This window comes from Pollicipes pollicipes, unplaced genomic scaffold (assembly GCF_011947565.3).
Source record: "Pollicipes pollicipes isolate AB1234 unplaced genomic scaffold, Ppol_2.1 Scaffold_7261;HRSCAF=8764_pilon_pilon_pilon, whole genome shotgun sequence".
NCBI classification, from domain to species: domain Eukaryota; kingdom Metazoa; phylum Arthropoda; class Thecostraca; order Pollicipedomorpha; family Pollicipedidae; genus Pollicipes; species Pollicipes pollicipes.
This window is the reverse complement of record NW_023597054.1, coordinates 16,276,307-16,284,065: the sequence shown is the minus strand read 5'-3', so window position 1 is coordinate 16,284,065 and position 7,759 is coordinate 16,276,307. Positions and strand designations below refer to the sequence as shown.

At 50.4% G+C, this 7,759-nt stretch overlaps 1 protein-coding gene across 2 annotated transcripts in view; it reads left to right on the top strand.

Annotated features, from left to right (window-relative positions):
* The first annotated feature begins 233 nt into the window (after positions 1-233).
* Positions 234-7,759, top strand: part of LOC119112887 (ras-like protein family member 10B) — a 36,128-nt gene continuing 28,602 nt past the window's right edge. For both annotated transcript variants that reach the window (XM_037237190.1, XM_037237189.1), the window contains exon 1: positions 234-385. The gene's annotated coding sequence lies outside the window, so the exon portion shown is untranslated. The remainder of the gene's footprint in view (positions 386-7,759) is intronic.

Genomic DNA, 7,759 nt, shown 5'->3' with positions numbered 1-7,759 from the left:
CAAAGTGGCCTGGCGCGGACCGCCCAGACGGACCGCCCGGGTGACCATCGACCCGACCTGTGAGGGTCAGCCAGGCCCGGGCCCGACCGGACCCTCCACAAACTGATCAACAGCCGGCGGCGGCAGCGGCGGCGGGGGCGGCGGCGGCGGGGGCGGCGGCGGGGGCGGCGCGCGCCCGCCGCGCGGCCAGCCGCCGCCGCCGACGCCGCCTGTCGTCGGAGCGCGCCGCTCGTGTGGGGCGGACGCGGCGATGGTGCGTGGAGGGGGGCGCCGCCCGCCGCCGGCCCCTGCCCTCTAGCCGTCGACGAGCACTGTCAGGGCCCGGCCACCGGAACGCTCGCGGACTGCCGCGCGCTGCTCATGCGGTGGCGCGCTCGCCAGCTAGGTGAGTCTTGACGGGGTCGGCCGGCGGTGTGCTTGCAGTACGATGCTAATGATACAGCTATTGCTGGTGAAAGCTAGGAGCTGATAGGTAGCTTATGGGGATATAAAGGACCGCTGTGCTTGAATACGGGTATTTCAGCCGCTTACATTTCAGCGAATGTGACGCGAACCCATAGTGAATCTGACTGGCTGCAATATCAGCGCTGGCCGAGCGAGACCAGCCGCGCGCACAGTCTCGCCGCCGTATGAGGTGTACAACTTTTACTTTCAGCTCGAAATTAAACGCAAAATCTTAAAGCTATTGAGCAGACCGCTTGGCAACCCCGTCATTCCTCGATGTTTTTCCGCTGTGTTTTTATTCGCTCCTCCGCTGCGGTTCCGTTGAAACTCCCACGCTTGCGTTTAGATCTCACCCGTTATCATCACTTTGTTTGCCCTGCGGACTCAAAACATCTGCGTTCGAAAGTAAAAAAAAATGATAAGTGTTTGCAACATGACGCATTCTAGGGAATGCCATAGCTCGGTGATTTAGAGCAGCGTACTTGTAACAAAAGGTTATTAAGTTGAGATGCTCTGCTAATGACGCTTTGCTCTGCTTTCTAGGCGCTCTACTTTGCTCTGAACAATGGGTGACGAGCCTTGTTGAATGTATTTCAGTCCGTTTTTCGTTTACGGGAGCGGCGCATTCTGCCGTAACCCTGGCAGCAGCGCTAACTGACTTAAGCTCTTGGCGGATGGAAGTACATTTAGAGCACGGTGGGACTTTGTATCTCTTCGAAAAGATTTTGCCCCCATTTTTGTATCAGCCTCAATCCATTTAAAGTCTGCAAATAAACGAATCTGATTCTTGCTTCAAATGTGAGGGGCATTGCGTCCCCTAGCAAGCATTATGAATCTCCGCTGGTGACTGGAATGTTGCATGACGAGTCGTCATCATTTCCTGCTTGTCAGAATGCGCCTTTTTCACCCAGGTGCCGCTGCAACAGCGTTACGCAACGGGTCATATTGTGCGTTTAATTACCAAGTACTCTGCCATCCAATGCTTCCGCTTAATGACGCTATTTTCATTCATGGCATGCATGGACTGACCGCAGCTGGGCATGGAGCGGCCACCATGCCGCGCTATCGGGCTACGACATGGGAGGCCCAGCCTTCCGAAGGGACGCCACGGGGTAACACCACAATACCGTAGAGGAAAGATGGCCCGTGTTGCCATGGTGACCGAGTATTGCCGCGCAATTTCATACCAATAATCGTTACATCTAGATGGCTGCATCAGTCAATATTGTTCTGTAGTGCGTCGCTCGCGATTTATTCAGACTGGCATCACCGGATGATAGACTGCAGAGCGATCTGTCTTATGTTGTCGGCTGCTTCCGTATACACTTCTAGCGATGACATTGTACAAACTGTTCACATGTACTGCGCAGATAACGTGCGATAGGTTGCAGGGAAGACCGCGTCTAGACGTTAAACGGGAACATGTTACAGTGTCGACATCTTAAAATCGTGAAGTTCGGTTGCGGCAAATATGTAGCTGTAGCTATTCTGCAACCATATAATGAATGTGTCACGCTAATTTTAGACTGCTAACGCTGCAGTTCCCGGTGTTATAGCAAAAAATCCTTTTGCATTTGGCAAAGTTTCCTTAAGTGAAAGAGTGTCTGATCCTCACAAAGCTTGAGCAACTGTTAGCTGAAATAGCTCATTAACATCTTACATTGGTTTACCTTCGGGTTTTGATGGTCAAATTTACATCCATTATGGGTGGAGCTCGCCGCGTTTAAATATGACATCGGTGTGTGTTGATAGGCTGTGCAATGCCTTCGGGAAGGAGGAAAAGATAAGAAGGAGTGGTTATCATTTAACAAACCTCACATGTGCAAAGGAATACCCTCAAACTGCCGCACACTCTGATCAACGCATTTGCATTTCACTGAGTTGCAGCGTATTTTTTTAACACGCCACATGCGAAACTTTCCACCAATGTTTTGTTTCTTCTGCCTTCATTTACAGCGGGCGGGTGGGTTGCTGAACCAACGGAACATAATTCATAAAGCAGAATAAGAACAAAGGAACCCATGGCTGGCTAAGATTGAATGCGACAAGCGTATGGCGAGCTTCATACCGAACTGTAAAATTATAATAGCTTACACCAGGATGTACTGTTGCATGCAGACTACAGTCACGTTTCATCTGTTAGACCGTCCCGATTTATTTGTGGAAATACACATAAACTAAACCTGGTCTCCACTAACCATCCCTGTCGTTGAAACTTATACAATCCATGTCGGTCGCTTGCAAGTTCGCTGTTTGTGAGCGTACGACAGCAGCAGCAAGCTGCGAAATTGCGATGTGCGGTTTCTGCCTTTGGTGAACAGAGCCTGACATCAGAGGGATAAGACGCAGTAAACTAACAGAGCGACATGGATTTACGTCCATGTGTCATTCTGTACCACATTAATCATTTGTCAATAGGCATTTTTGGCGTGGATAAGGCTCTGCACCTCCTTCTCCTTCGCTATGTGATTAGTTTATTATGGTAACCACTCGTGAAAAGTGCTGAATCGTTGGGGGCTCAGAACAGAGACATGGACATCTTTTGGCTAGACGAGACACATCAATCGTGATTGTTGACCTACAACTATAATCAACACACAAGCTGGAGAGACTGACTCTGCTACAGTACTCAAAATAGGAAAGCGGATGCACTGTCATGTCGTTGGCGCAGTTCGTGCGCCCTCTCTACTACTCAATTTCTATGCCAACAAACGCAGTGCCATCAGGTGTGACCGAGTGGGGCGGAAAGTATGTTAATTTGATTCTTGTCATGCAACGTCACACACAAAGCCCTTGAATTTCAATAAGTGGGACAGAAGGTATGTTAATTTGATTCTTATCATGCAACGCCACACCCATAGCCCTTGAACTTCAGTGTTAATGATGAACAGCCAAGACCCCTCCCCAAATACCCGTGATGCCACCCGAACAATCTGATGTCACCCTTCTACAGCTGTTTTCATTCTCACAGCTTTCTCTCGTCCTCTCCCACCTTCCCTTTATCCTTACTCGTTTTCACTTCGGACTCTAAAACGTTTGCAGTGTCCAGGCTGGAGTTCCTGTCGGGTTGGGATCCAGACCCATCTTTTACAAATCGGCTTGGAGGCTGTGACTTGTACTAGATATTTTGGATGTGGGAACGGTCCAAAATATCCAGTAAGCAGAAAATGAAGCCCCTTCCCCCCAGATATGTTGTGCCTTTGCGCACCGAACATGACGGCATAGAAGCAGTTCCATCCAAAAACATTTTCAATGCGTACATTACCCGCGGAACATCCGTACGTGGTAACGAATGTCCTGATGACATCCACGCCGATCGAATTAAGGACATGACATGTCTTCCACCAAATGCCGATGGTCGGCCTAACGCATCAGCTGGCCGCCAATGCAAGAGTCCGACATTCTGTCCCTCTACCGGGCGACGAGATGGCGACAGTCACCGCGCGCCCACCGATTCAATTAAGCTTCTCGTCGCCCCGTTAACTTTGCGCCGCTCATTAGGAGCACCGCGCTCGCCGAACTAAATACATCAGGCTGGCGTGGCCTGAATCCAGCTGCTGGTTGGTGCTAAGTGCATGCTTCAATACCCGTGCTCGGGCTTTTATTAAGCCATTGTCTAGGCCCTATCAGTGCTGAGGCTTATTCCTAGTCGGGAGCCATTGAACACCCAACGTCACTGGAACAAAGTAAGTCGTTGCAGACCAGACCAGTGGAAGCCTATTGCTAGTCTGGGTGTGCATGAGATGGGAAAATAAGCTGGCCCAGTTCTGCCCGCGGCAGAGCCGTCTGGAAGCGCGTGCGGGAATTGTAAACAGATGGGCCAGCGATGCCAATGCTGTTATGATGCCGGCCGGGCACGACAAAATATCGGGTGACATATCGTGGGGGAAAACCGGCCGAAACTTCGTTAGGTAGGTCCCTGCATCGCAGCTTTTTGCACGAAAATGTCCGTAACCGCTAAGGTTTGCGCTTCGTAAGCATCCACAGCGTAGAAATTTGTTTGGATTTGCGAATTGTTGCGTGCATAAACATGCGTGTGCACAAATATTACCGTAACGAATGTTAGCTATCACGAACGTCTGCGATACAACCGTCTGCCATATAACAACGTGCACATACGAACTTCGCACTTGTGCACGTCTACGATGAGAACATCTGCACTTAACGAGCATTGCTTTAGGAATACCTATTATTGTCACCATCGCAAAACTGTCGACCGATTTACGCGGATCTTGATGACAATAGACGGATACACTCAAACTGACATGAAGACAAACGTGTGCAGACATTTACTTAAGTTGCTCAGTGCACTAGCGAGGAACGTTATCCACATAGATTTAGATTTAGTATTAGCCTTATTCCTCGGAAAAACCAGGAGAATGAAGATATAGTTAGGTTAATATTTCGGCAACATGCCCTCATCGAAACAATAGCAGAAGTGAATTTACCTCCGTCTTATCTATGTGTGCAGACATTTTTCATCATCTGCTTGCTTGACTGGGGATTAGTTGAACCCTGCATGTTCACTGGAGCTCCGACGGTGAACACTGCCAGAAATGAATGCATCTCCTCTGATCACAGGCTTCGAAAATCAAACTTGTTATATCGGCTCGGTTTCGTTGTTCCTCGGCTACCATCGATGTGAGATATCGTGATGATGGACGGCCTCATATGTCTCGTTAAACTCGAGCAAACTATTGCATCAGGTGTGTTGGTAAACAAGCTTTACTGGCTGCTGGCATCTCTTGGTGAGATTCCATGTTGATGGCCGTGCTCCGTGTTGACGTTGAACTGCTGTTATGTTTTAATAACGTTGAATTTGGAGCCATGCCAGGCCAATGAGAGCTCATCTATCCGCTACATGCAGCAGAGGAGCTGTAAGTTTACTCAGAGATTTCCACCGTCAATTGCTGTGCAAGATGCTTTGTAGATAATATTATGTCTTTGTCTCATCCTTTTAATCTTGCGTATTTCATCCCGGTCCATGGCGTAGGTTTGTGCCCTCGCTATTCGTCGTGACTGCATATGTGATCAATAGAGACTGCGTTCCATGCCATTTACCGTATAATTTTTGCACAACTACCTTTTAATGTTGTTCGAACTGTAACTTTTATCAGTTCTGTCACATTCTGGAATAGTTGTTTTCTGCGTCTTCCGGTCATGTTCGGCTGTTAAGACACCGGAGGGGTTTGCCATGCCCAGGGGCGGCGCCACACATTTGGAGTAGCGAGGGAGGCACGAATTTTCAGGGGGCTGCTGGCGAAAATGGGGCCTCTTCAGCAGGGGCTTCCTGCGAAGTGTCGTGTTGAAAAGGGGATGCTTGCATACATCCAAGTAAATAAATACCGACAACGTCAAAATCCGGAATCGGTGGCCTTCTGATCATCCAGCCAAGGGTCTCTCTAACATAAAAGGGCTCTCTTGTTCCAGAAAAGGGCCTCCTGATGCATACAAGGGCCTCCTAACTCAAAACAGGTTGCCTCCGATTCACGAAAGAGGCCTCAGAATCTAGCTAGAGGCCTTGTTTTCCCAAAACAGGAAGCCCTGACCCGGGACCACGGCCATGAAACGGTCCTCCTGTTTTAGAAATAGGACTCATGCTTCAGATATGGGACCTCCAGTTTCAGAAATGGGATCTCCTGTTTCAGAAGTGGACCTCGTTAACATGGAGAGTGTCCCCCACCCAGAAGAGGGACGTCAGAGTGTAGTGGGAGCCCGTAACCCGGAGCAGGGTCCTTCTGAATGTATCGGGCGCCTCTTAACCCAGAACAGAGGCCTCGTTGTTTGTAGCGGGGGCCTGCAGAACAAGAAAAGTGACGTCCTTAACACAAAATCGGGCGTTCTGATCTAGAGCATGGTTACCTTACTCATGAAGGTGACCTTATGATCCAGACAATGGACATTTGGATAAAGAAAAAGATCTTCTGAGCCCTATTTTTACTATCTAGCTCATGCCTTTTAATCTCTATCTAGGCGCCCTTGATTTGAATTGTGTTCATCTGCGGGTAGCAACGTCTTAAGTTTGGGAAAAGGGGCCTTCCAAAAATTGTGAAGAGGAAAGCATGAAGTCCCCCTCTGTCTTTTGGCAGGAGACATGACAAGCAGGTTGTGTGAAATCTATTGCTACGAAAATTCTCCAATTTCCAGAGCATCAGCTCCATCAATTTAAAAAATAGGTGCAAAACATCTCCGCCAAGGTAAACAAATAATCAGCCCTCCTGCAAGAGGGTGAGGTTAGACGACGGCCCAGCTGCCACGCTGAGAGTGCGGGAATTCCCAACTATACTCCAGCTTTCAGACATGTGGGACAATGCTATTTCAGCGCCACGTTAAGAGAAGTTCCATAATAATCTCAGCCTTCGAGGCTCATTTCCCGAGAGCATCGCTCAAAAGCCTTGTTTGCCCACCTCATGTCCGATTACAGAGTCACATAGTTTTCGAAGTCGGATAACAGGTAGAGTTACCGTGCAGTTTCCCTTTTAGGATGCAATTTGTTCTCGCGGCTGGCACATGCATGCGGTAAAACCGAGGCGAACCTGAAATCCGATATACCAAGTGTCGCGAGCCGGCACGGCCCAAGTATCTAACGTACGCGGCTCACCGCGGCCCGAGCCGCCGTACATCGGTGCAATGCGGCACAGTCTACCTCTGCCTCTGCCAGTGCACCCGGTGCTCAGTTCTCTGGGGCTTCGATGCCCGCATCGCCTTAGCCAGTGTCACTCTTTCAGCGCAGCGCCACGGACTGCTCGTGTAGCGGTAGTCTTGTAAATGCAACTGTAGTCTGCCAACAAAAACGGGGTTCAGGTACCTGCCACTGCTGCTTGACAGTCCTGAGCCGTTTTCGCGTCACAGCAGCACAGTGAGCCGGAGCTATTTCCCAGGGATGCCCGATTGTTCCTCTGACTCGCTCTGCCGTTCCCCTGTCACTCCCGACCGTTACACTGTCTGGCCTGCTGTTCCCCTGTCACGCCCTGCTGTTTTCTGTCACCCCTGTCGTTTCCTTGCCGCCACGCCGTTCTCCCGTTACGCCCGCCTTTATCATGTCCAGTGCCACCGTTCCCCGGCCGCCCTCAGCCGCTTCCCTATCACGCCCCGCCGTTCCCCTGTCTAGTTCTGCCATTCTTTGTCTCGCCCCCTGTCACGCCCACCGTCCCCCTGTCACTCCCACTATCCCCCTTTCACTCCCACCGTCCCCCTGTCACGCCCACCGTTCCCCTGTCACGCCCACCGTTCCCCTGCCATGCCCACCGTCCCCCTGTCACGCCCACCGTCCCCGTGTCATGCCCACCGTCCCCCTGTCACGCCCACCGTTCCC